This window comes from Girardinichthys multiradiatus, chromosome 13, assembly GCF_021462225.1.
Source record: "Girardinichthys multiradiatus isolate DD_20200921_A chromosome 13, DD_fGirMul_XY1, whole genome shotgun sequence".
In the NCBI taxonomy this organism is placed as follows: Eukaryota; Metazoa; Chordata; class Actinopteri; order Cyprinodontiformes; family Goodeidae; genus Girardinichthys; species Girardinichthys multiradiatus.
In genome coordinates, this window is record NC_061806.1 from 33333247 (window position 1) to 33361162 (window position 27916).

A 27916-nucleotide genomic window follows, 5' to 3' on the forward strand; every position below is an offset into this window, starting at 1 on the left:
TCTTCATCTCCATAAAATTTGTCAGCAGATGGAAGCATGAAGTGCTCCAAAATCTCCTGATAGCTAGCTGCATTGACCCTGCCCTCGATAAAACACAGTGGACCAACACCAGCAGCTGACACGGCACCCAGACCATCACTGACTGTGGGTACTTGACACTGGACTTCTGGCATTTTGGCATTTCCTTCTCCCCACTCTTCTCTTCTCCAGACTCTGGCACCTTGATTTCTGAATGACATGCAGAATTTGCTTTCATCCAAAAAAAGTACTTTGGACCACTGAGCAACAGTCCAGTGCTGCTTCTCTGTAGCCCAGGTCTGGCGCTTCTGCCGCTGTTTCTGGTTCAAAAGTGGCTTGACCTGGGGAATGTGGCACCTGTAGCCCATTTCCTGCACACGCCTGTGCACGGTGGCTCTGGATGTTTCTACTCCAGACTCAGTCCACTGCTTCCGCAGGTCCCCCAAGGTCTGGAATCGGCCCTTCTCCACAATCTTCCTCAGGATCCGGTCACCTCTTCTCGTGCAGCGTTTTCTGCCACACTTTTTCCTTCCCACAAACTTCCCACTGAGGTGCCTTGATACAGCACTCTGGGAACAGCCTATTCGTTCAGAAATTTCTTTCTGTGTCTTACCCTCTTGCTTGAGGGTGTCAATAGTGGCCTTCTGGACAGCAGTCAGGTCTGCAGTCTTACCCATGATTGGGGTTTTGAGTGATGAACCAGGCTGGGAGTTTTAAAGGCCTCAGGAATCTTTTGCAGGTGTTTAGAGTTAACTCGTTGATTATGATGATTATGTTCATAGCTCGTTTAGAGACCCTTTTAATGATATGCTAATTTTGTGAGATAGGAATTTTGGGTTTTCATGAGCTGAATGCCAAAATCATCTGTATTAAGACAATAAAAGACCTGAAATATTTCAGTTAGTGTGCAATGAATCTAAAATATATGAATGTTACATTTTCATCATGACATTATGGAAAATAATTAACTTTATCACAATATGCTAATATTTTGAGAAGGACCTGTATTTATGGAGTTGCATGTTTTCCTCGTGAATATGTGTGTTCTCTGCATGTTCTCTTCTACTACTTCCTGCAGTTCAAAAACATGAAAACGGGTCAATTGGAGATTCAGAAACTGCACTTTGCTGCGATTGTGAAAGATAGTGGGTTTTTTTTTCCTATCATGTTTCTGTGTTGGCTCTTTGATAGCCTGCTGCCTGCTCAGTCAGCTTGGGCAGTTATACTTTGAATACTCTAATTAAGAACTGCTGCAAGTTTGATGTCAGCAGTTCTCAGATGTGTTTAAATATGTATTTTAATGTGTGGCTTGTACTTCCTTTTTACTCTTCTTCTGCACACATCCTCGCTGTGTAGCAGTATTGTTTTTTTGTCAACAGAGACACCCTGTGTTTATAAGAGTAACTGCAGCCTGTCCTTCTGCCTTCTGTTGCTGATATATGATTGCATTTTGGCTTTACTTAACTTAAAAGTGTCATTAATGACAAGTCATCAGAAAATCACAAGAGCCAAATTTTTCAAACAGGCAGAGCAACTCTGCCTGTTCTGCCAGAGCTGAGTGGAGAGGGTAACAATGCAGGCCAGAACCCTCCAACAAATGTCAATGGGACGAAGCCTCTTTTTACAATTTAAACACAGGATGCACAGTGATAAAATGTGCTTAGATCACTTCTGTTCTGTGCTGCATCTTTAATATGAGAATATAGGCTAAAATCTATTAGAACGATTTGAGTTACAATACAACATCACAAGCCAGTCCAGGCGCATCGTAGTACAATAGGCTTTGGTGTGTTTTTAGGCTTTATGCATCCTGGAATTTAAGGACTGGAGTTTGTGACACTATGCTGTGTCCCTGAGCTGGAACAAGTGGGTATTGACAATGGATGACTGGTTGATGCCTAAGTATTTGTTAATTTTATGTTAAATAGTGTGAACATATTGGGTTCTTCTATGTTTTGGCTCCTAGTATGTATTTATTTTACTGCAGTGGTTTCACACATTTCACGCACTGATCACCTCTAAAGCCCATTTGCTGTTAGAGTACCATGGAGAAAAACAGAGCTGAGCCGGTTAGGATCAGGGTAGGTGATGGATGGAGGATGAGGTCAATTCTGAGGGGGGATCCAGATTCTCTGGAAAAGACCTGTTGTTCTCTCTCGCTGCCTCTCTCTCTCTCTCTGTGAGTTTCTCCCTGCTGTGCTGCAGTCCTCTTGATGATCTCATCGGCTCACGCACCGAGCCTTAGAAACCCACACACACCACATCCTGAGGAAAACACTGCTGGTGATTCCCTCTTAAAAGAGCTTCATAATGTTTAGATGTTAATCACTGACAGGAGCAAGGGTGGCTGCGAAAAAAACAATCACTCCTAAGGACAAGGATCAACTGCTGTTGTTTAATGCTTAATAAACCCTTATTTTAGTTTATCTCTGCTTTCTAATGCTTAGCGTTGTCAGAATGTGTGGTTTTCACTACTGTATTTATTTCTGGCCTAGATTGTCAGTAAATTATGCTCCAGGCACTCTCTTTTTTTCCATGTTGTGCAATGTGTTGTTGGTTCAAGGTTTAATTTGCCATTATAAAAGAAAATAAACATATTTTTCTTGTTTAGGGGCTGTCACACCATTCGGATTTTAATCATACCCAACTGATCTGAATTCAATCATGAGTGGAATGCGAAATTTGATGATTCATAAATGATTTTCTGTTGGAATTAAAATGCAATTTAATCATGGTTGGATCACACTGAACAAATTTGCTGCTGAAATAAGTTTGTTCATGCAGTGGGGCCAGGCTGTTACCGCTTATAAAATCGTGACTGCCATTTCCATTTTCATTTTAAGGCTCAAACAAAAGCCAGAAAGGGAGATTGCTTAGCAGTCTGACCAAAAATGGATGTTAGATAAAAGCCAGCTCTGTTGTGCTTCATTTATGCTGTGTGAAATTTGGTTGAGTAGCAGTTTCCATCTAAAAGATGGAAGGAAGGTTGTGATGCAAATATGCCTATTTTGTTTCCATCAGAGTATTCGACTACTCTGGCTTTGAGGTTTTTATTGTGGTCAGCAGAGAGACAGCCTGGGGGGGAGAAACTGTCTCTGTGATGGCTGGTTTTTGCCACTGACACTTTGTAGTGCCAACCCGAAGGTAAAAGTCTACAGTTTGAGTTCAAGATGTGTGGGGTCTGTGGAGAACTGCCTTTTTTCTGACCCTTGACCTGTAGAAGTCCTTGGTAGATGAAATGTCAGCCCTGATGATCCCCTCTGTAGATCTAATTGTTCGTTGCAGTGTGGAACTGTCCTGTTTTGTAGATGAGCAAAATCACACAATGATGGATGAGCACAAAACAAACTGAATGATGACAGTGTAGAAGGTGACCAGCAGCTCCTGTGACTCGTCACTGTCCTGGATGAAATCAATAACAGTGGTGTCATCTGCAAACTTCAGGAGTTTCACAGACCGGTCTCCTGAGATGCAGTGATTTGTGTACAGAAAGAAGAGGAGTGTGGAGAGAACACACCTCTGGGGGGCGCCGGTCCTGATGGTGCTTGAGCAGGCTTCCCAGCCTCAGTTGCTGGTGCTTAATTGTGAAGCTGATTCATTGGCAGGTGCAGGCTGGCACTGTGAGCATCTGGTGGAGGATAACTGGGTTAATAGTGTTGAAGGCTGAGCTGAAATCTACAAACAGGATCCTGACATATGTCCTTTTGTGGTTGAGGTGGTACTTAATAAATTGTAGACCCAAGTTGATTGCATCGTCTGCCAACCATCGTCTGCCAACCTGTGATGGTGCGTTTCTTGGGTACCCGGATGATGGTGGAGCGGTTAAAGCTGAGGGAACCTCACACAGCTCCAGAGACTTGTTCAAATATGAGTGAAGATGGTTGTAGTTGGTCAGCGCAGATTTTCAGGCCGAGGGGAGACACCATCAGGGCCCAGAGCTTTCTTTCCATTCAGATGCTGGAAGACCCTATTAACATCTTCTTCTTTGATCTTAAGTGCAGGTAGGGTGAGAGAGGAGGGGGTTGTAGAGTTATTGGTGGGAGATGCAGGTTGACCCTTTGTGTTATAGTGAAATGTAAAAAGCTGGTAATCAAATCTACAGAAGAAACGGTTCAGATCCTTGGCCCCCCACAGCATGGGGGGTTGGGCTGTATAGTTGGTAATAGTCTGCGAACTCCTCCACACTGAAGTGCTGTCGTTAGCTGGGAAGCTGTTTTTTTTTCTCACTGTAGGATCTTTTAGCTGGTTTGATCTCCTTTGTCAGTTTTTTTCCTTGCCTGCATATACAGGGCGTGGTCTCTATTCTGGTTAGGCTCATCTTTGGTCTGACGCAGCTACCTCAGATGTGAAGAAACCATGGTTTTCTGTTGTTTATCATACATTATTGCTGGTATTGTTATTTTCTAGGCTCAGCTGATTTCATTTTTTTATAGCACCATTTCAAAGCAAATGTTTGCAATTCATATCCAAATATATAGAATCCAGTTCAGTCCAAATTATCCAAATTCTGTTGATCAAGTAATTACAATTGGTAAAAACATTCTACCTTATCTAATGAAGAACAGATGATTTTTATCGAGTCATGACTTTGCAGCAATGCCTCACAAGAGCAAGTATTTTGAGACAGTGAAGAAGAACATATATTTTAACAAGAAGCCTCCAGATGAGCCAGGCCCAGCCTGAGGTGCCATCTGCCCTGACCCGCAGGTGTTAAGAGGATAGAAAGCAGACATGTAAGTTTACTTAAAATGTAAGTAAAAAAAGAAAACAGAAATACACAAAGTTATTGTAGTAATAGCTTCGTCAATTGTCTTGAAAAAGATAAAGACACAGCTAAACACCAAAGTACTGGGACAGGAGTACTTTCCATTGGAAAAGAAGTATGACACGTTTTTTAATAATAGCAGCACATCCATCAATTGTACTGTTCAAGAAAGAAAAACACAACAAACATAGAAGTAATGTGCTAGATGACCGCAAGTACTCAAAGACAGCAATAGTTCCATCAATGGCTCCATGACACAACTAAACACAGTCAGCTGTACTTTATATGGGAAAGAAAAACAAAGAGTGGACGTAGGTAATAGTAATAGCTCAGCTGAACATAGAAGTACTGAGCCCAGGTATACCTTTGGTAGAAAAGGAAAAATGGACAGTATGCACTAAATGACAGCAAGAGTTCAGTCTCTGGTTTTGCTGGGGAAAGAGACACAGCTAAACACAGAAGAACAGAGCAGGATTACTTTTTATTAGAATCAACACAGAGTATATAAACGGTGAATGACAGGAATTGCTCCATCAGTGGCTCAGTTTAGGTTCTACATTGGTCCACTTTCAAGCAAGATTTAATTGTTTTTGTTTCCTAAAACAGATTTCACCATAGAAAATAGATTAAAAACGGTACCAGAGCAAATAGGTTTAAGGAGTACACTCGTGTGTGTCACATCTGTATGAAAAAAAGCATAAGTTGATGATAGAACAGTGTTTTGTTTTTTTTCTAGAGAAAAATTAAATAGAACACAGTCAGAATTCAGCTTAAATCATATCAAAACTATGAAAGTAGATACTGTGAAATTTCACTGAAAGACATTTTTACTGTTCTATCCGTTTACCTGTTTTCTGTCTTAAATGAGCAATTAATCAGTCATTCTTAAATGACTATTAGGTTTGATGAGAAACATTGTTGATCGTCCATCTCCCTCTCCCTTTTGGCACCATTTTTAACATGCATGCGGATTCGAATGATTGGCCACTAATGGCAACTAAAAGAAAGTGGTTCGGTTCCTGCTGGTGCAGAATAGCTTCTTAAAGCCTGGAATCCAGCAATTGCACACAAGCTGACAGGGCTGATTGGCGCTGCGGCTCTGAATATGCGCTCGAGCAGGACTTGCTCCTGCCGCGGTTTCTGTTATATTAGGCTTAAGGGGAACTACTCATGGCCAATCTGTGTGCCTCTGTGAAAATTCTGCATAAAGTTAAAACTTTGTAAAATTGCACAGATGGGTGTCCTATTACTTCCAACTTGATTTGCTAACACATTGCTCCACAAATAAATAAAAAAAGCACATCTCAAACAAGTTTGACTTTAGTGTGGATTCATGGTGTGTTACTTTAATTACTCTTGAAATAAACCAAATGCATTTTTTTAAATGTAGAAAAGCTACTTTTTGTACAGTTTTCTTTTCAGTTTTAGTTTTGTAACGTAGAGAAGATAATGGTTCTGGTGGCTACACCTTTGCTTCTATACTTTTATAAAGTATGATTTAAGTATTTTGCAAGTCTTGATGTCTATGGAAGAAGAAAATACACTTGTCTTTTTTTATTCAATGTCATCTCATTATCTAATAATTGTATCTGCCCTTTCGTTAATCAATCTGTTTATTTGTTCGCCTATCTATCTGTGTCGTATTTTTCTTCCACCAGTAATCTGTTGCGCATAGTATACAGATTAGTTGGTAGTTTACTCCCAAAAAAAACAAAGTGCTTCTAATTCAATCCTGGCCAAAAGTTAACTTGGTTCTCGTTTTGCTGTTGTAAGCAAGCGAGCAGAGTATTACAGTTCCATCATATCATAACAACATGACATAAACAGTTTTGTTGGGATATTTTCTCAGCATTATTGGACTCAACATACTTCCTCAAACATGGTTTTTATTCGTTGTGTCATTGTATGCTCAGGATGGGCAATATAACCCAAAAAGCAAACAAAACAAAATCTTTATTAACATAATAAATGTATTTTGGACTTTTATTGCCAATTTATCTTCTTCCAGCACTCTAATTCATCTTTTATAAAAAACCTGTACCTAAAATTATAAAAAAACAACTTTAATTTAATTGCTGCTTTTATTTGTCACATATATAAGCAGGTAGAACACACTGTTTTATGTCAACATTTTGTTGATTTAAAAGGATTGCGGGTCAGTTTTGCCCTTTCCTATTTTGTATTCTCATGTCAGAAGTTGTCTTTTTCAACTCTTATATCATACCCATGCTCTTAACCCATTTTAATAACTTTTATTTTTCTTTGTAGTTAAGTATTTTAATGAATTCTGGACCGAATAGTCATAGAAATGCTCAAATCTGATGTATAATTTAATATTATTTCATTTTTCAAGGCTTTGCTTTAGCCTCTATTTTCATTTATTTTGGTGCATATTCCCATTTTAACCAGCTGATTCATATTAACAATGACAGACTATTTCTAAAAAGATCTAAATTCTTCTTAGTGACCTCCTGTTGTTAGATATCATGTAAGTTGGATAACCACCAACCAAACCTTGCAGAATTGTAGATTATAGGAAATTATCTGAAATAATTGGCTATCAGAGCTGTAATAAAACATCCCCCTGGCAGTCATGAATGGATGCTTAGATGGTAGAAACCTTTGGTTAGAGAGGCTTTTATTTTGTACCTGAAAAAGTTTGCTAGCAAATGAGCAAAACTACAGAGGTATGAATTGGTGACTGGATTAAATAACCATTATCACTGCTATCCAATGCCTTTTGACTAGACATTTACACTGAATATGATCTAAGTGTAGATATGCTGCTATTTTTCAAACTGAATCTTGAGTTTTTATTAAATGAGATGAAACCACTTGTTTCAATCACACATACTGACACTCATTTCAGGTTTACTGATGGTCTGATTTGTTGCTCACGATTCTTGTTTTGTTTTTTATTTCACAGCTTTATGGGCGTTTTTTTTTTTCTTCAGACACTAGCGAAGAGTCCCCCAAGTGCTGCTGATTTGACCGGCCTTCAAGAAGGAGACAACAGACGAAAAGAGAGGAAGAGAAGGAAAGATTGTTTGGCGGAGGAAGTGGAAGTTTATACCAGAGCCCCACCCACCTTGGTGAAGCCCCTCCCCTTAGAGGAAGTGCAGTGAGTACCGACATTTTGGCTCCTTTTGAACAGCCTACCCATACACTTTCCAGCCTACCTCCTAGACTGTGTTCGTTAGTGATGTTAAGAGTAAGTGATTTGTACTGATTTACAGACACGCATGTACGAGACAATAGCATCAGTAATGCAGCAGTGATTACCTGCAAATTTGGTTTTTGGATTAAATCTAGATACATCCTTTTTAAATGTTTATGTCCAGAAGATTTATTCCAGAAGAAACAACTTACTGTTAACCAAGGCCACAGTTTATAAAGTTAACTTATTTGTCTGATTTTCAAAATGTAGGAAATACATTTTTCAACTCATGAGCGACTGATATGCAAATCTGTTGCACAACGGATATTTTAATAATTCACTAAGGTTGACTCAGGTGACTATCAGGCTTATATCTGAAGGAACTTTTTAAAAATAATTTTACAGTTTTTTTTCCTTCAGTTGCAAATCATCCTAATATATTGTACTGGATCTCATTTCATCAAGTTATTTGGTATCCAGATGAGCCAAAACAGACTGAACTAGATTTCAACACTCCTGTCATGTGGGTCAATAAGCTTAGAAAGTCTGGAAAAAATTGCTCTGGGAGAACCACCCTGCAGACTTTATTTGAATAGGTCGTTGCTATATTGCCCTGTGCTGCATATTTAGTTATATATTACATGCAGACATGGTGGCAGGATAGAGACGTGCCAGATCTGAGATCATGGATGCCACAAACTGACAGATGTCTTCTCAACAGCAGGTGGGATGAAATCAGTGAATTGCTCTATAAAGATAAGTTCATCTGATGTTTTTGTTAAAGTGTGTTCAACATTGGCTCTGTTTATAAACTGGTTGGATGACTTTAGTGTGTAACATGTCACAGAGTAAAACAGGTGAGTAATGATGGCTAACGGAAAGATGTGGGATGTTTAACTAACTGAAAGTAGTGGCGGTTTTTTGATATGGGTGGTTTGGCTCCCTGCCCAGGGCGCCCTGGATGGGAGGGCAAGCGCACTCCAAAAAACAACAACAAAAAATCCTGCCTTCAGTGTGGTTGTTTTGCCTATGTACTGTAAGAAAATGTGACTGTTGGTGAATTTAATGTTTTAAGATGAGCTAATGAGATAGTTCAGAGGTTTTTAGGGAACCTTTCATCATCTGTAGTTAAAAATGTAAAACACATTGACAGGTGACATATGAAATAAATTTCATGTACTGTTCTGATATTCTATAAAATGTAGTTTATGATTTATGTACCTTAAACAGCTCAAAATTGGGTACAAATCCTGTAAAATGCCGCCTTGATTTGTGAAACCTTTTTGTGGAAATCATAACAGTGGGAATTTGTACAATAAAAATATAATTTATATAAATGAACAACTGCTTACCTATCGGGCAAACAAAACATGACATTTTTCAACATTCCCAAGATCAGGCACTGAATTAAAGAATATTGAGTACTTTTAAGCATAATTTCTTTTATTTTTTTTACATGTTTTAGCACTGATACAACAATTAATTATCCCAGTTATCCTTGGTGTGCATAGGTCTTTTATTAAATGCTTCAAAACTAAAAGCTTTTCTTTTTTGCAGTCTCTAGACACATAAACCAACCATATATTCCTTAATTTGCTATGTTTTAGAGCTTAGTAAAAGTCAGCTCAAAAAGGTCACATTACAAATAAATCTTTCTGTGCAGGAGAACAGTGTTCACGCAAAATCGGGATAATCTTGTATTTATTTCATTTTGTGTTGGGTTCAAAAGTGCTAATTCTGACAAATAGCTGCATTTTCTTTATATGTTTGTTACAAAAAGTAGGTGCATTAAAATAAAGCTTACGCAAATGTGCTGTATGTCACAAGTGTGTTATATTCCTTAGAAGGATAACCAGAATTGACAGGTCAGACATCAATGAAAAAGAGAAATCGGTTTAGCCGGTAACTCTCCGATCGGTGCGTCTCTGTGGAAAGTTAGAAGTTTTTCTTCAACATGTTGGATATGTGATAAAATAATTAAAAAAAACTTTGTAAAAGAAGTTATATTTATTTATTTATTTTTTGATAACAGCTTTATTGTTTGATTTAAGGAAATTCGATTTAGTTTTTTGCCACTTCAAGTTCTCCAAATGTTTAGAACTTTAACCTTGTTTTAAACAGTTGGAGGTAAAGGCCTACCTGTTGTTTTTAAAGGTGCCATTTTCTTACAGGTTGCTGAACTTTGGTAGAGAAGTGAGTAAATGACATTTTGGCTTTCAGCATTTGGCAGCAGGACTGGATTAGTTTAATTGGGGCCTCAGAGGAGGGTGCAACGAGGACATGTAACTGTTGTCTCTTAAAGACATTGTTGGCTTTTTGCTGTTGCTGTAACCACTTAGTGGGAATTTTGCCATCTGAGCGTATAGCTTGTTGCAACACTGGGGAACTCTCTTTGCATGTATTATTTCATTGAAAACCTATTTTATCTTTGTGAAAAACTCAAGATTAATTCTGATGTGCAACATAATGACTACTCCATGTAGCCCCACAAGTGTTAAAACATACAGCTGCCTTTGATAGACGTCTCCGGGGAGATGATTACATCGCTGTAGCGTAAGAGTGCATTCTGCAACTGATGAATGTGTTATGCTTGTGACTCAGAAGAGGCTTTCAGTTCCTCAAAAGCACTGGTAAACAGACACACTGTGAGGAAGAATGACAGACTTGACTTTAGGCGATGCACCTGCACTGTTTTAGCCTTAGTTTACTATTCCAGCACTTATGTGAAGCACCGAAGAGCATCCTTGCTTTTTATTTAATACACGGTACATCTGGTCATGCTGAACACTAATTTATTGATGAGATTTATTTTTGTTGTTTATTTTAGTCAAATTATAATCATTCATTTCTGATTAAATGTGTGAAGAAGTATATACATTTGGTTCCAACTATTTATTTTTAAATGCCAAAAAGTGAATATTTTTTTTGTGTGTATGAATATGATTTTTATATTATTTGGTGAAATAGTTGTTCTGCTCTCGTAGCGAAGCTAAAAAAAGTACTCGTATAAGTTGAAGGTTTTACTTTAAACTTGACAAGAAAAAATTTAGAGCCACGTTACTGGAGACGAGGCCCCAATCTGTGTGGCTATCTCCCACTATGTAAAAACCTACAATTGAAGGGAAATCTACTTATACAAATTGGTCTGAAGTATTCAAATGTGTGTAATCCAAAATCACTTCCCAAACCTTTGCAGGAATTGGAATATTCATCAGAATCTAGACCTTTTCATACCGCTTTTTGCCACTGCTTAATAAATTTAATAGAGCTGCAAACTGATCATCTGTGTACAGTAAATCTACCTTCCTGCATGTGCTGCTCTTGCATTGATTCACTGACTTGTTTGACCACATTTGCCCATCTGTTGAAGGGAAAAACTGCAGCTCCTCAAAGTCACACCAGACCGAGTGAAAAGTGTAAACACAGGAGATGGAAGTATTTTTATATATTTTTTTTTTTTGGTATAGCAACCAAAAAGCTTTTTAACAATCCCATTTCCTGTATTTCTGCTGACGCTGGGATGCAGCACTTTGACAATGGTCATTTTAAATGATGGCTACATTAGACACTTTTACAGCTTGCTTTTCATCTTGCTTTGAAGGTGGGAGTAAAAGCAGATCAGTTCATAAATTCCAAACTCAAAAGATTATGCAGCCGTTTTTGCATAGATGTTGGCTTTGAATAGCAGACATTCAAACACCATCCAAGTATAAGACAAAAACGTCTTTGTAAAACATAACAAAACAGCAGGTCTGGACTCTAACAGGAGAATGAAAAGCAACAGTGTTCACATTTTAAATGAAAGCGTGATGACTGTAAAAGTGAGCTGGAGTCAATCCCAGTGATGAGTTCAGAGTCTCGATCTGCAGCAATGGGAATCAGTCAGTGGGGAGATTCTGATGGGACAAGAGATAAGATCCAGATCCTCAGAGGAAGTCAGAGTGAGAAAGAAAAAAGAGAACGGTGGACCAGGAGAGGAAGTATTCACATTAAATTTGTTTAAATGTGTTTTTTTACATAGTCACGTCATAATATTTAAATCTGTAGGAACAAAAAGTTTAGTTTTTCTTGAAATAACCCTTTATGAGAGGGGTCTTTATTCTTCCCTTTGGATCCTTTTAGCATTTAATTAGCCTCTTCTCTTTCTGCTCATCTTTAGTTTATGGTGTTGATTTTAAGAAATCTTAAAAAAAGTGGAAATCTTCCCTTACAGGCATTGGAAATGTAAAGGAAAAAAGCAAACAGAGGGTGAGTTCTGATGAGCGGCACAGAATAATACCTGAATTGCTGAAGGCTTTTTTGGATGAGTACCTTTTCCCTCTAAGAGTGGTTCAGAGGAAAAAGTCAGAGGGTCACTCTGAAAGACATGACATTTAATTTCCAAAATTCAAAATTCTGCTCTTCTTTTCTGCAGAGTGGCTTTCTGGTGTTAAAATTTGAGAAAGAGTTGTTTTTTAGAAGAGGAGGAATAGGGAAGGACATATTATAGTACAAAGTGTCGAATGGTCTAGCAGCAGAGAGCACAAATGAGATGAATGAAAGAGGAGAGATGTAATCCTTGAGTCAAATAGAAGAGCAAAAGAGAAGTGACACGTACTTCAAACTGGAAGTGAAGTCAGACTAAGGATGGCTTTAGAAAAGAGGAGAATTTCAGATGGATTTTCAGTCTGATAGAAGTGTATGAGCGCATGTTTCTCCTCTGCAAGACCAGCAGGTTCAGTTCAGCAGTTTCATGCTGTAAAGGTTAAAACATGGCAGCGTCCACAGCCTCTAGTGCCCCCCCAACACTGAACTTAACTCTGTTGTCCATGCTTGTAGACGGCCTTACAGCGTACATTTTAGGACATCGTCAGGTCTCAGAAAAATGGTGCCACAAAGTTAGCTTTGCTTCTATAATTTCCTGCTATGTAAATTTCACAACACAACTTACTATGACACAACTACAGCAAAAGTACAGAGAAAGAGGAGGGCAACTTAAACTCACCGTGGTGTTGTTTTGAGCCTGAACTGTTTTTTGGTGACGTCACTAACTTTTCTTTCTGCCATTGTCCTATGTTGGAGACGTATTTGTGTCACCTGATGCAGACTTTTCTCACTGTCGCACAAATATCTGAGAGTTTTTAGTCTGATGACTTTTTTCTGAGACCCGAGGATGTCGTAAAATTTACACCGTACAGGCTGGCTGCTGTACAACCTGGTTGTGTAATTGGGGACACCACACATTTAAGAAAGCTTTCAATAAACTTTGTTGAGGCTCTCTTCTTTCAGATAAGAGTTTAGTTGCCAACTCTGGAGCGGCCATGAAGGTCATTTGTGGGTCTTAGATTTCTATAATGTGTGATATGCATGAAAGGATAATTTTTACACTGTGAAACCTCAGCATACTGAGTATTGTGTAGCAAACTTTCTAAACACTGAAATGGTAAAAGTCAGACAATCAAAGCGAATATTTTTCTTTGCATAAGCGTAATTTAAAATTACTTATCTAATGCATCACGACTGTCTCCTGCTTCTGAAACTGACAGAATTCTGCTGTAAATATACATTTCCAAAAATTGCTTGGATAAGCAGCCCTTTTCACTTTGCTTGTACAGCAACCTCCACATTTATTGGCTTTCTTATTAAAGATGGGTTGGCACCCCCAAAAAATTATTTGTTTTCCACTAATTAATACTGTACTTGCTAAGATAATCAGAGTATCTACAAATAATCCCGGACTACCTCTTTCCCTAGGCACTTTTTTCGTAGCCGCTCTAGAAACTCGTAAAGACCGGACTACATGCCATTAAAACAAGGAAGATGTTTGCTGTTTTTTATAACTCGTAAAATGACTACAAGAAAAGGCAGGGGAACCTTCTTGATATTTTTTCCCTCGTGGACCTAACATTCAGTCTCCTGATGTTGCTTTCCAGACTTGTTTCTGTACAACACAGTCAAAATATGAGCATTTCTATGGTGATGAGGCTTCAGACCGATGTGTCTTGCAGAGCTCCACTGGTAGCTAGTCTTCTCTGCACCACAGCTCAGGCACCTGCAGATCTCTGCTGACTCCTTGAAGGTTTTTACATCCAGTTACCACAAAATGTGGAACAACACAGGAGAAGTTTATTTGCTCCACAATTTTGGAAAGCAAGTTAAGAAGGCAGGTTTAGGGCCAGAGTAGAGTTCTTTCTAGATTTCCTTAAATTTTTTTATTGTAAAGATGGATTTTGAGATGTTTGTGACTTTGTTTTGTGATTACTATTACGGAAAATGTAGTTTTGTTCTAATAGATATGATGAGATTAACCACAAAACCAGACTTAAAAATGTAGGTGCTTAAACTACTAGGATGATTACAATTTAATGCTTGCACTGGGAAACTAGCACCAGCACAGAGTACAGCTGGGACCGATGGGAATATTTTGCTTGCATTTACCCTTTGGTGTTCTAACTGAAGGAGCAAGATTGCCATCCCCACAAATACGCTGCTAACATTACTGAAAACCTCAAGATGGTGAAACGAACAGGACAGCCCATCAATTAACTTGTCAGATTGTAAGCCACTAAAGTCACTTGTTTTCAACACGCAGTGAAAGACTAACAGTTGTCGGAAGTGGATCCTGACCAAACACCAAAACACATGACATGTTGTAATAGCAGAACCTCTAAAAATATCAGTGAGCACTGAAAGTCTTCAGAGATTAAATCTAAGTTTCTGAGCTTCTAATCAGCAATGTCTGCATCTGAGTTTTCCAGCTGACCACCAGAATAAATCATAATCAGAAGTCTTTGGGTGTATCCGTGCAGAAAACCTGGCCAGCGGAAGCCAACATTTACCATTGCTTGACTGCCATCCAGTTCTTTTTTTTTTTTTTGAGCTGAGCTGCAGCCAGCACGAAGACCAATGCCAGCCCTGCTCGATGCTCAGAAAGGTTTGTTTGCTTAGCTGAACGGGCTCCTTGAAATGAAGCGGTCGAGCTCTGTGCTGATTCTGCAAGGGTGATGGGTGGAGTTTGCACACTGGTCACCACGGCAAAACATATTTGCATTGAAGGTGTTATGAAGCACCTCTCCTGAAGGAATCCACCAAATGGCACGATGTTGGGGTTGCAGAAACAGCTCTGCTTCTGATATTTTTAGTTTTTTCTCTTAAATGAGTTTCATAACATTCGGGCTTTTTAATCCTCATTAAAAACTTTCTAAACAATAACATGGGCAGCTAAAAACCAGAAAACACAACCTTTTTTTCCTCTCACTGTTGGCCCTTACATCCAAATTTTTCCTGTTTTAGTACAGTTAGGATTGCCATAATACTTTCTTTTTTCTAAAAATGTAAACATGTAAGTGAATTATTACAAATAAAGCACCTGTTACAGGCAAGCATCAAAAAGGGCTTTTCAGACCGGTAACCTAATAAAATCCACAATCATGTACAAAACAGAAAACAATCATAACATCCTAAGCCTAACTAAAAGATTCTTAGAATAGATGTCTTCAGCTGCTCTTAAAAAGTATCTACAGACTCTCTTCAAACTCTTTGAACATAAAGATACAGGCCAGAAATATTCTTTAAGAGGACTTTCCATTACCTTCTTCAAATTCAGAAGTTTACAGAGAGTAAAATTATTGTGCTTTTAAACTATTTTTGGAAAACCCATATGATAACGTAATAGTTGCAAGCTTCTGGTTAATTCACAATATTTGAGAAACATTGAGGGACACCTGAGGGTGTGTTTTAAGGCAACATCTTTAAACACTGCATGGAAACATCTAAAGAAATCAAGCAAGGTATCAAAAAGAGAATTGTGGACCTGCTCAAATCTTTCTTGGATACTACATACATCTGTTCAAATAATTCTATGCAAGGATAATCAGCATGGGAATGTCTAGCCATCATACTGTTCAGGAAGGAGATGGATTCTGTTTCCCAGAGATTAACTTGTTTTGGTGTGAAATGTGTTAATGACACCAAAACAAAAGTATAATACCTTGTAAAGATGCCAATTTGAGCAAGTAATAGACTGTCATTATCCACGGTGAAACAAGTCCTATAGCAACATAGGCTGTAAGGCCATGAAGCCTTCGTCCACAATAAACATAAAAGACAGATTACAGTTTGCAATTACACTTGGGGACAAAAAATGTAATTTCTGTATGCCTGTCCTGTGGTGTTATGAACCTAAGGGTGCATTTAAACCGCTGGTCCAGTCCAGGGATTGGTCCAGGGATCTTTAAAATTGACACATTTTACACCATCAGCTTGCTGTCACACAGAGAATGTTTTAGATTGAACCAAACAAAGACATACTATTGCAACCGATTGTTTATGGTGCAGTATTAAGCAGATTGAGAAGAAATAAGCACAAAGACGAAAGTCCGTCTCATCTACTTTTTAAATGTATTTGTGCGCCTGCACCTCTTCACTACTCCATGTAGCCCCACAAGACATTTTCAAACTATTTCATTCTTCTGATTTGTGTTCTTACTATTTTAATTTTTCCTCTACTTCTTTTTCTACTGAAATGCGCTGCTCTTACATGACATCATCTCTTCCTACTTTTGATACGCAGGCCCGGCATGCATTCACACTGCAAGCAAACCGCTCTTGGGTCTGGATAAACTGTGAGCGGCAGTTGTAACTGTGCCAAGAAATGGTTCTCTGCTCCATTTCAGAGTCCAGGATGGGCTCACACCAGCGTGATTTAAATTGAATTGTGTGACCATCATTTGAAGAAAACAGCGGATAACTTGCAAGCCTGAGAACGTCATCCCGACTATGAAGTACAGGGGTGGCAGCATCATGCTTTCTGGGTGTTTTGCTGCAGGGGGGACTGGTGCACTTTGAAAAATAGATGACATCATGAGTGAAGAGCTAATGTGAAAAAACTGAGGTAAAATCTCATAGCATCAGCCAGGAAGCCGAAGCTTTGGCACAAATGGTTATCACACCTTCCAGGTGTGTGTGAGCAAAGTGGCTCAAACCTGACTTGGTTACATCAGTTCTACCAGAAGAAATGCGCCGAAATTTCAGCAAACTATATTGAAAAGACTGTGCAAGGAAACCCAAGACGTTTCAGGTTCAAGGTTAAAGTTTGATTCTGCTAAAAACTAAGGAAATTAAAAAACAAATCATAAAATGTTTTTTGTCAATATTCTTACATGTAGCAAAAATATTTCTGGTCCTCATTTTAACTGCATGTAATGTATAACTGCACAATGACTCTGTTTGATCCCTATAGTCTGCAATTCAAAATGATTAATGGAAAATGAACTGACCACTCAAAGTGCTTTACGCAAGAGCCACATTACACCAGTCATGCTCACAAACCCACACACATCGGTAGGCAACGTTGGGGTAAGTGCTTTGCCCAGGTGCATATCAATGTGTGGCAGAGGTGAGAGCTAGAATCGAACCTCAGCTTTCCAATACCAGGACGGCTATTATTTCCCTTAATTCACAGTTGCACAGTGATTAATGATCAGTTTAATTATACCCTGGATCAAAACTGCATCACATTTTTTATTTTAGTAACAGGAGATCTAAATGTATGAAAACACTGCTGCGTCTTTGTTTTTAAGTGCAGAAAACAAAAGCTGCACAATTAACGCTAATGCTGTGTCACTGTCTGATCATGATGTTATTCATCCAATCACCATCTGTTGCCTCCAAATGTTGTGCTCTTGTTTGGAAATCTGAGTGGCAGTATCGCTTCGGGGAGCGAACGAGAATCCCAGTCGGTTTTAGAACTGGGAGGAGTGGTGCGGATGCACTGCAAGGGCTGGTGGGATCTCCACAACCGCTGCTGGAGGTATCTGCTACGTGGGAGAGAATGACTCACCCCAAAAAATCCACACACCTGTGGAGGAGGTGTGAGTGGGCAGGCAATGTGGCAAGGCAGATTGTTGTTCGCCTTTTTCTCCGAGTTGGTGTGTGAAACGGTGACCTTGATGCTGCTGTTAAACTTGAGCATCAAAACTCAGTTCTTGAAATCTTCTCTCTTTGTTTTTGTGTTTTTGTGTTTTCCCAAATAACACCTTTACAGGAGCCTTTGCAGTAGCTGGTTACAGCAGATTTTTTTTAACTCTTTGACATTTAACTTTATTTGATGAGATTTGTGTTTTCGGTTTTTAATTTTTAAATTCTATGTTAATTTTTTCATTCCCTCCTTTCTTCTGTTATGTTTTAGAGGGATGCTATATGTTAATTGTTCAGAAATAACATTTCAGAAACTAAGATTTCTTGCTATGTTGGATCAGCAAGTAACTATATAAAATTAGGTATTTTTCAGCTGTCAAGTAAAAGTCCTTGTACAAACTTACAGACTTAACCAGACAGTTGTAACACATTAATATGCTTTGATCTAAGCCATTCTTCTGTAGCTCTGGCTATGTTTCGGGTCGTTGTCCTACTAGGAGGCAGACCTCCACCCTAGTCTCAAGTCTTTTTTAACCTCTTACATGTTTTGTTCCAGGATTGTCCTTTATTTAGATCCCTCCATCTTCCCATCAAATTTGATCAGCCTCCCTGCTGTATAAAGACACCCCCACAGCAATATACTGCCACCACCATACCTCAGTGTTAAAATGTTGTTTTCAAGGTGATGTGCAGTGTTAGTTTCCTGCCACACATTGAATTTTTTATGTACAATTAAACCTCAACAAATAATTGTTAACCAGTCAGATTTAGGTTTATAGTAATCTTTTATTTTCGACAAGCTTGTGTCTTATTGAAAATAATGTTAATTTTTTGGTGTGGCCCCGCAAGAGTCCCAACTCAGAGAGCCTGTTGGTGGAACTAAAGATTAGGTGATGGCAAAGGAGGCCCTCATCACCAAAAATAAATGATTAAAATACCAGTAAAGACATGTAATAAAGTGATGATGATGAATACAAAACCGCGGTACACATTTAAACTTGCAAAAGTGTTCAAACAATGTTTCATTCACATATCTTCATCTGGCAAACTACTCTGTCCATCCATCGTTTATATCTGCTTAAACCATATAGGGACTCAGTGGGGGCGGGTTCCTCTCAGCACTGGAGAAACAACCATGCAAGCAAACTCTCATACCTGGTACAAATTAGAGGGAAAAATTACCCTAACATATGGTTCTGGACCTTTGGAGGAAGCCAGAGTACCTGGAGAGAACATGCAGATTCTGTGCAGAAAGACGTCAGCCTGAGATGTGAACCCAGTACCCTCCTTTTTATAAAAAAAGCAAAACCCAACAACAACAGTTAAATTGATCAGTTTTTGTAATTAATGCTTGAGTACAGAGAATAAATGGCCATTAGGAAATTGGGCTGCAACATTAAGAGATTACCACACTTTATGTTAATAAGTCAACTGAAAACACAAAGTCTGTATTACTATTATCCAGACAGATGCTTTCTGACACCCATTTTATTTAAATTTGATAAGGGTAAAAGCTTTGTGCAATGAATATAATTCCAGCTAAGAAATGTGTATGTCGTCCACATATTGTGGTAAACCTTCACTGAAGTCCTTTGAAGCTTCCTGGTTTTCTTCCAGGATAACTCTGTGTTTCATTCCATCAATCATAACATAAACTATGGTCAGCTTGCCTGAACCTGCTGGAAAAAAGCACTCCAACAGCATGATGCTGCCAAGGAGGTAAAGGTTTGACCTCATTTGACCAGAGCACTTTCTTCTGTCCCTACGTGGCTTGTGCAGTCTGCCACAAGAACAGGAAGAAAAGCTTCTTTGCAAGGCATGTAAGAACAAAATTAGGTTTTTATAACTCAAAATATTAGTGTTTTTAAATGTGATGAAAGTGAAAATATATATCTGAATGAAAGTTTTCTCATTTTTGTGCTTGCTCTACTTTCTCCTGCACTCTTCATTTACGTTTGTTCATTTAGGATCTCAGAAAACTTGCCATCTGTGTATTTAGGTTGCGTTGGTGTCCTGAGCTGCTTCTTATGATCATAGATCATGATCAAGATGTTTGGATCAGGCCTCTGTGGGGGTCACACCATCTGTTCCTAAACTCTTTGTAGACATTGAAGATGTAGTTCTTTGATTGTTCATAGTGTCATCTTCCTGCCCTGGAATAAATTTGCAACCAGTCCAATCTTTTTGAGAACGACTGGATAGTGCAAGATATAAGTAGAACCTTAATTTAGATGTTTTTTTTTAGAAGTTTTTTCCACCTCTCTGGATGTTTAAAATGTCTCTTTGGCCTCCACCATAATATATAAGAATGTCAGGATTTAAACTGCAGGAGAACATACTCTCTATACGGATCCCCCCCCCCCCGACCAGCAGCATTGGCAGCGCAGTAACTCTGGAGTTCATTCAGCATCGTATAATTGAGGCCATGATGAAGTCAAGTGTTTTTCAGAGTAATGAGTGTAGTCTGGAAAGGTAGATCTGCCTCACAGCTTCCCTCAAATCCTCCATCCATCCGCAACACATTTGTTCAATTTAGTTAAGTGCCACTCAAGACATATTCCCTAAAAACAAATGTAAAAACAAATCTCCAAGTATTTTTTTTTCTTGTTTAAAGGCTGAATGTGTCAGAAACGTGCAAACTTAAAACATTTTTTAAGGCTCATGTGAGTTAAGAAATAAGAGATTTTTTTCACTGGTAACTAATCCAATTATAGCCAGGGGAAATGTGTTTGGGGTGTTAAGAACGCAGAATAGAAATTGGAGAAGAAAGCATGCAAACAAGCTGCATTAACTAATATTCAACAAAGCACTTCATTATGGGATGCACTTTTGGGATTTAAGAGCTGTCTCTGAATGAAACCTTAGTAACAATTTGGAATAATTATTTCAAGAGCGAGCAGATGTTGGAATGAAGAAAAGTTTTCAAGGACCCAGGTTTTGTTGGAGAAATGAGAAAATCCAGTGAATTGTTAAATAAATTGTAATTTCTGGATGGTTCTGATAAAGTCTCGAGAAAACTTTTTCGAGGCCATGAGGATTTTGCTCACCACTACATTTGCCCCAACAAAAAGGCTTGTTGAATTAGTTTTTTTATTTTTCCCACTGGAGTTTGAGATATATTCAACAAGCCTAAACAGTCGAGCTTAAAGATGCGATGGGAATCAAGGATGCTTTACTCGCACTGGAGTTTCAGATTCAGAATAACTTACTTTTTATTCTCCTTGACATTGGCCAGTTTAATTTTAAAAGCACTTTTGTAAGGGCACAGTGATAATTCAGTTGAGTGCTGATTCATCTATTGAAGTATCTTACCCTAATAGAAAAAAAGACTTTTAAGGTAGATTAGTGCATTTACAGATAAAGAAAAAGATTTTCTTCTCCTTTTTTATTTGTATTTTAGGAACATTTAGTGCCTTCCATGTCCTACAAAATACCATAGCTGAATGTTTGTTGTTCAGAAAGATTTCACACCAGAACATCATGGTTTCAGCAGTTCAGGAAGAATTTCAGCTGTATGAATACAGATGTAGTTCTTTTTTAAGAGCTGCCATGAAACTACAGAAAATTACCTCGCCTCTGAATTACATGTAACTGATGCTCCAAACTGGTCACTTGTGGTGATGCAGCAGTTCAGCAATCAGCTCCCTTAATTTATTCATACAAAACTCTTTCTCAAGCTCCATGAAATAACGACCACTCTGAATTAAAAAAGGCAGGCTTTATGTAGCCTACGAGGCAAACCCTCGGGCAAAAAAAACTCAAAGGACCTGCTGGTGTTTGTAGAGGTTAACTTGGAAAGCTCTAGGCTATTTTGTTTTGGTATTTACACTTAAAACAACAATCTGAGATTTACTGAATTGCCAGTTGCAAAACTATGAAATCCAAATGATTAATGTTGGTCCTGGCAGGCGGATTCCTTAGTTTCTTGGAGAACTTATTATTGGCTTCAGATCTTTGTTAAAAGGTAATTGACATCTAAAACAAAACAACTGATGTTGTTAATTCTACTCTCAGTTGCAAATATTTGATGCGACATGTTTGAAGCGCAATACAGTGCTGGAAAGAAAAAGATTCACTATTTTACAGATGAAAATCTGAAAAGTGTGGTGGTTATTTTCACTCTCCCCTTTACTCTGATACCTCTAACTAAAATCTAGTGCAACCAATTGCTGTCAGAAGTCAACAGATTAGATGATAGCACTCACTTGTGTGTAATTTATGCATGGCCAAGTATGGTGGTGGGAATATCACGCTTTGGAGGTGTTTTTCAGCTTATGGGCGAGGTAACTTAATCCAAATTTAGAGAAAGTGGTGAAGGAATGGTTAGCCTACCAAAGTATTAATGTTCTGGAGTGGTCCAGCTGGCTTGAGTCTGATAGAAAATCTGTGAAGGGAGCTAAAGATTAGGGTGATGGCAAGGAGGCTTTCCTATCTCAAAGACTTGGATCTCATCCAAAACAAACTGTCAGCAGTTGTGAGAAATGTTTGGTTGCTGTAATAGTCAAGATATACTTTTGCATTGATTGATTGACATGTCATTTTTTCTCCAAATGTAAATAAAAGCAGAGAAATATTTTTTTTCCCCAATATAAAACCCCTTATTCATTGTCGCCTTATCTTTTTGAAGATAACCATGTCATTTCCAATCAAAAAACGTTTTCTTGCTATACGGAAAATAACTAAACTTGGGCTTAACTGTACATGTGAAACAAGATGTGTGGCAGAAAGTAGAACCGCATAACATCTTGACACTTTCATCCCTACTGTAAGACATGGCGATGGCAGTATCATACTACAGGTATGCTTTTCTTCAACAGGGACAGGGAAGATGGTCAGAGTTGATGGATGGGTAGATGGATTTCTTCATTTAACATTATGTTTTACTTTGTGTCTATTGCATACAATCCCAACAAAACATATGAAAGTCAGTGGTTGTATCATGACAAAAAGTGAAAAGAAAATCAAGGGCTGGGAATTATTTTGCAAGGCACTGCAACTGTTGCATTTTCTGTGGTTGTGGTAAACTGGATAAGTGTTTCCGCACCCTTCAAAAGAAGAAAAAAAGATACATTTGGTAATGACCACTTTCACCCTTTTCGCTACATTCTCACACTACTCTCCAATTTTGCATTATTTGCTGTTATTTCAGCTTTTAACTTTGTTCTCTCTCTTTTCTCTTCCTAGAAGCTACACCTGGCCTGACTCTGTGTCTACCTGTGACACCTTTCTGGAGAGGGGCATCGTCCAAGCTTCTGCTGGCAACAACTTAATGCTCACCCTCTACCGATGATTCACATGGCCCTGTCTTTCAGTGTTTAACCCTTTCTCTCTCCTAGACATGGCAATTGACTGAGCTTTTACTGTAACTAATTATATGTGCTCTCTTTCAGACTCTAACCTTGAAAACTGGCTCAGAGTTTATCTGTTATTTCTTTCTAGATGAAACGACTAAAGGAGCTACATCCATTAACATTTACTTTTCCTTCCCATAGAAAGGACTCCTGGATCAGTGCTTCTGTGTTCTTTTTGTGTCTCTGCTCTGTTCTCTCAAACCCCCAGTCGGTCGTGGCAGATGGCCGCTCACACTGAGCCTGGTTCTGTTGGAGGTTTCTTCCTGTTAAAAGGGAGTTTTTCCTCTCCACTGTCGCTACATGTATGCTCATTATGAGGGATTGCTGCAAAGTCAACGCCAGTGACTGTCCACTGTCTCTACATGCTCTTCCAGGAGGAGGGAATGCTGCAAGTCACTGACTGGATGCAATCTGCTCTGTTTCCTTAGATAGAAAAACTTTTTATCCAATTTGAATAAATAACTGAATCTGACTACACTGTTCAATGGTTAGGATTAATTGGAATGTATGTACCTGACTTTTGTGAAGTGCCTTGAGACGACATGTGTTGTGGATTGGCGCTATATAAATAAACTGAATTGAATTGAATTTTAAACATGTTCATTTTAACCTATTTGGGGTTTTCAAGGCTGTTGGACTGTGACAGAGCCATGTTGAGACAGACTTTTAAGTTAACAGAGGTTATTTACCATTGTCAACACAAATGTAAATGTAGGCCTCTGCTTGGCCTTATGTGGATTTCTCAACAAAAGAGCCAAATTATTGGTGGTGTGACATTTTCCGTAATTCCTGCTGATATTTATTTTGCGGTTGCAAATAGACCTCAATGTTTGCCAGGTGAGTGTGGGCCACATGTCAAAGCAGTATACGCATTTGTATGGCAGGAATGAACTTGTATAAAGGCATTAAAAGCATTAACCGAAAGAGGGAAAATAACAGTAAGTATGAATAAAAATGAGTTGTTTTGTGCTCAGGTGCATTCCTAAAGACCCATCGAGTGTTTGCATTTGCAAAGCCGAGTTCTTTTTTCTGCTCTTCAAAGGTGGTCCTCAGTGATCTCAAACGGTCCCTCAAGTTCAGGCCAATTGGAGATGGCATACTGGGAAATGTCTAAAATTGCTATTCCAAATTTACAAGGTGGAGCGCTGCCACTGTTAGACAGTTTAGGGAGAGCCGCGGTGCGTAAACCGTTTTAGTTCGTCCCCTGCTGTGATGCAATCTGTTACAAGCATCAGTCAAATCACTTTCTCTGTTAGAGGATAGGAAAACACAGCCATCAGCCAACTCACTAAACTCTGTAAATATTATGAAGGATTCCCCAACCTGCATTTCCGCTGTAGACGGAGATGGAGCTTTTTCTTAGTTGGACTGAATCAGCCAGGCAGGTTTTATAGACTACTTAAAAGTGTTCTCAGATGTATAGAAGACTTTTTTTTTGTTAATATATTCGCTAATTATTCCAGAAACTAATATGTTTGGTTGCAGTGAACCCAGATAGATTTTGTGTTTCCAAGATATTCAATTTCCTGGTTTTCCTTCACTTTTTTCCAACCCTTTATAGTGTTATAAAAGCTGAGGTTAAAGGCTATATCCATAAAATTTAAGGTTAGGAAATCATGAGAGAAAACCACTGAATACGTTTATGCATGAAAGAGATTTCTGTCGGGTTAAAAAGTTCTCAACATTTAACGTTTTCAATCACACTAAAACATTTTTTGAGTACTAATCCATTATGGTACGGTGCATTGCAACTGTTTAAAGGCTATCTTGATCAAAAGTACCAACGTTTTACAGTTTTAAAACAAAATAACATTTTCAAAACTGAAAAAAGTTTACCATGATCTATTTATTTCTACACCTGCTAAATAATAAATAATGTATAAAGTATGATAGCCTTGAGGGAAAATACCATGGTATAATGTTTTACACAAACAATTTAAACATAAATACAGTATAAAAGGAGAGGTAAATGCTTTTTATTTAAAAACAGAAAAGCAACTATTTTTCATACTGCTGCTAAAATAACGCAGCGTATTGATTTTTAGATTTTTAAATTTTTTATTAAAGTAGGAGTATGGTTATCTATACCATTTTTGGTATTTGGATTTAAATGTGTAGAATTAGGTAAAAAATAAAGAGTAAACACCCACTTATTCCAGTATTAGTTTTTGCATGCTAATTTTACAGAATAATTAACACAAGTAGGACCATCAGATTTCAGCTGGTTAATTAGTTGGACCATCTGCCAAAGGTACCAAGGCTGCAGTCAGCTTCTCAGCTGCAGTTCAAAACGGCATTTATGTAAAAAGACTGACAGGTGGCGCTCCTTCTATTGTGAACACCATGACTTTTTATATTTCCCATTACCGAGGAAGTTTCCAACAGCTGACCTTTCTATCTTGTAAGCAAGGTAAAAGTGTTATTGACTTTCTTTAACCAGCTAGCTGGCTGTGCACAGCAGAGGATGGTGGAGGGACAGCGCTGCTTTACCTTGTCTTCACTATCGGTCGGAGGAAATTCCAGCAACTCCAGCACTTTTTTTAATGGCATCTTATTAATAGGACTTTAACCCAGAGAAATTTTGTGACAACATTTTAGTGGTTCTGAAAATACAGCCTTTTTAATACTTTGTATACCTTAATACCAGTATCTAGTCCATGCCTTCCTATGACACATAGGGACATATAAGACAGTTTCTTGTACTGAAACTGACTTTAAAGTCAGGTGTGAGTGTAGTCCAAGTCTATTCTAATGTATACCAGTAGTCCCCATCTTGCTCTGGTCCTCCTCCTCCTGTTCTTGACCAAACACCAGGTAACACAATGCCATTAGTTTTTTAAACAAAGATCCATTCAAAAGGTCTGGTGCATCTCAAAAACTCTAGTTATGTACAAATTTCATAAAACTAGAAAAGATCAGGATGAATTTATTCCCAATTAACATATTGTAAATCAAATGACTGACTGACTAAATCAAATGTCAGTGTGAGCTAAAACAACAGAGAAACAGCAGGTCATTACCGATTTTTAAACAGATGCGTCATGGTAAGTTGATGGGTACCAAATGGAAGAAGGTTGAGGTGGGAAACGGAAGCAACGGTGCAAAACCCTTGAAAAAAAGCAAATAATAAACACCAGTAAATGTAGTTAGTTTAAATGATGTGTAGCTCACCTCTTTTTAAAGCCCTTTAAGTTGATGTCAGTTGATTAATTATCTGTGTAGACACACTAGATCCTGACTGTTGGGCCACTTCTAGTATCAAACGTTTAGGTTGTCAAAAATGGAAATTTTCCCAAATAGAACATGTAGGAGAATTCACCTGCTAAAACCAGCTAACACTATGCAGCAACAGGTGGGGAAGGGGGAGGAGATACACTGTGCTACATATAGATGGAGAATCTTTCTAGTCGCCAGCACATTTCCTGTATTTCATTTGAAAGGATTTTGAACCTTACTAATGCTATGTCAGAAATTGTTATTGGTTTTGAAACTGTGACCTTTTTAAAATGTGTTTACAGTTAGCCTGCTTCTAAGACACTTCAATGCCTGATAAAAAAAAAAAAAAGTTTAAGAGAAGACAGTTTATAATAATCTGAGCTGTCTGTCCGTTTTACTTTTTTCTGTTTTCCTGTCAAATTTTCTGCTAATTTCTACACAAGCAGCTGCGGAGTCAGTGTTTCACAGACATCCGTCATTTATTTTCCTTTTGGAAAAAGGGTAAAATTGGTCGGATTTAGACAAAAGATTTAGGAATAAATGTCTCTGCTTCATTCATCAAACATGAAAGAATCAACAATCTCAGAACCGTTGAGAAAATAAAAGTAGAGCTGTCAGTAGTATGAAGGTTTTGTTGTAAATCTTCATGCAAATGTCTGACATTATTGATTTGTTTGGCTTTCCCTGTTCATGTTTCTAGGAGAAGGGTAAGCCTGATAATAATACACAATGCACATTAACATTTACCAACAATAACAGCCACCTGTTTGCAGATTGGTGTAGTTTAATTTCATCAGGTTGTTCTTTCAGAAAATATTAATGCTGTTTTATTTTAAGTGATTCCTGGGCTTTTATTGAAATTTGGTCCATGCATAAATTTCATGTATTTCTATTTTACCAGGACTAATATTAGAACAAAGTGAGGTGATAAAAGCAGAGTGAGTTTTTATTTCAGAATTGCTGGTTTTTACTCTGTCCAACAGGAGAACAAAACATATTTGGCGGCTTAAAGAGAGGTGATCCAACATGATAAATGTTAGAAATTGTACTTTGTAGTCTATATTGTCATCTCTCCATTGTGCAGAATTTGGTCCTTGGTAATGCTTTTTGAAGTGAAAAGGTCTTTTTAAAACAGTCGAATCATACTTTCATGAAGCCTCCAAGGTCTCGCTGAGAGACCGAGGATGTGAGTTCAGAGCTGAAAAGAGCTAAAGGTGCTTTCGAAGAAATAAGGAGGAAGGATACTAATGGAGGAGCTTCTGCGTAGCTCTTTTTTTTTAATTATTTTAGTATTGTGGTATTCCAAAAAATCCCCTGATGATAGAGGTGTAACAGAGTAGGCAGAAACGGAAAAGGCAATGTAGCCAAGGAAATTAGTCTTTTATCAGCCCAATGCTGCTTTGATGCATCTTATAAGAACTGGTTTTGTTCCTGTTGGGTCAGTTCCTTTTTTCCACCTTTAACGTTCCTAAAGCAGGTTTTATTTGTTTAATGTTGGTTTCTATAGAAAAA

General features: G+C 38.2%; 1 protein-coding gene across 3 annotated transcripts in view; it reads left to right on the forward strand.

The window, feature by feature from the left end:
* Window positions 1-27916, forward strand: part of LOC124879115 (zinc fingers and homeoboxes protein 2-like) — a 176274-nt gene that overhangs the window by 54052 nt on the left and 94306 nt on the right. For 2 of the 3 annotated variants that reach the window (XM_047383443.1, XM_047383444.1), the window contains one exon: window positions 7738-7904. The gene's annotated coding sequence lies outside the window, so the exon portion shown is untranslated. Of the gene's footprint in view, window positions 1-7709; window positions 7905-27916 lie in introns of all 3 variants that reach the window. The other variant, XM_047383445.1, reaches the window with a different exon arrangement.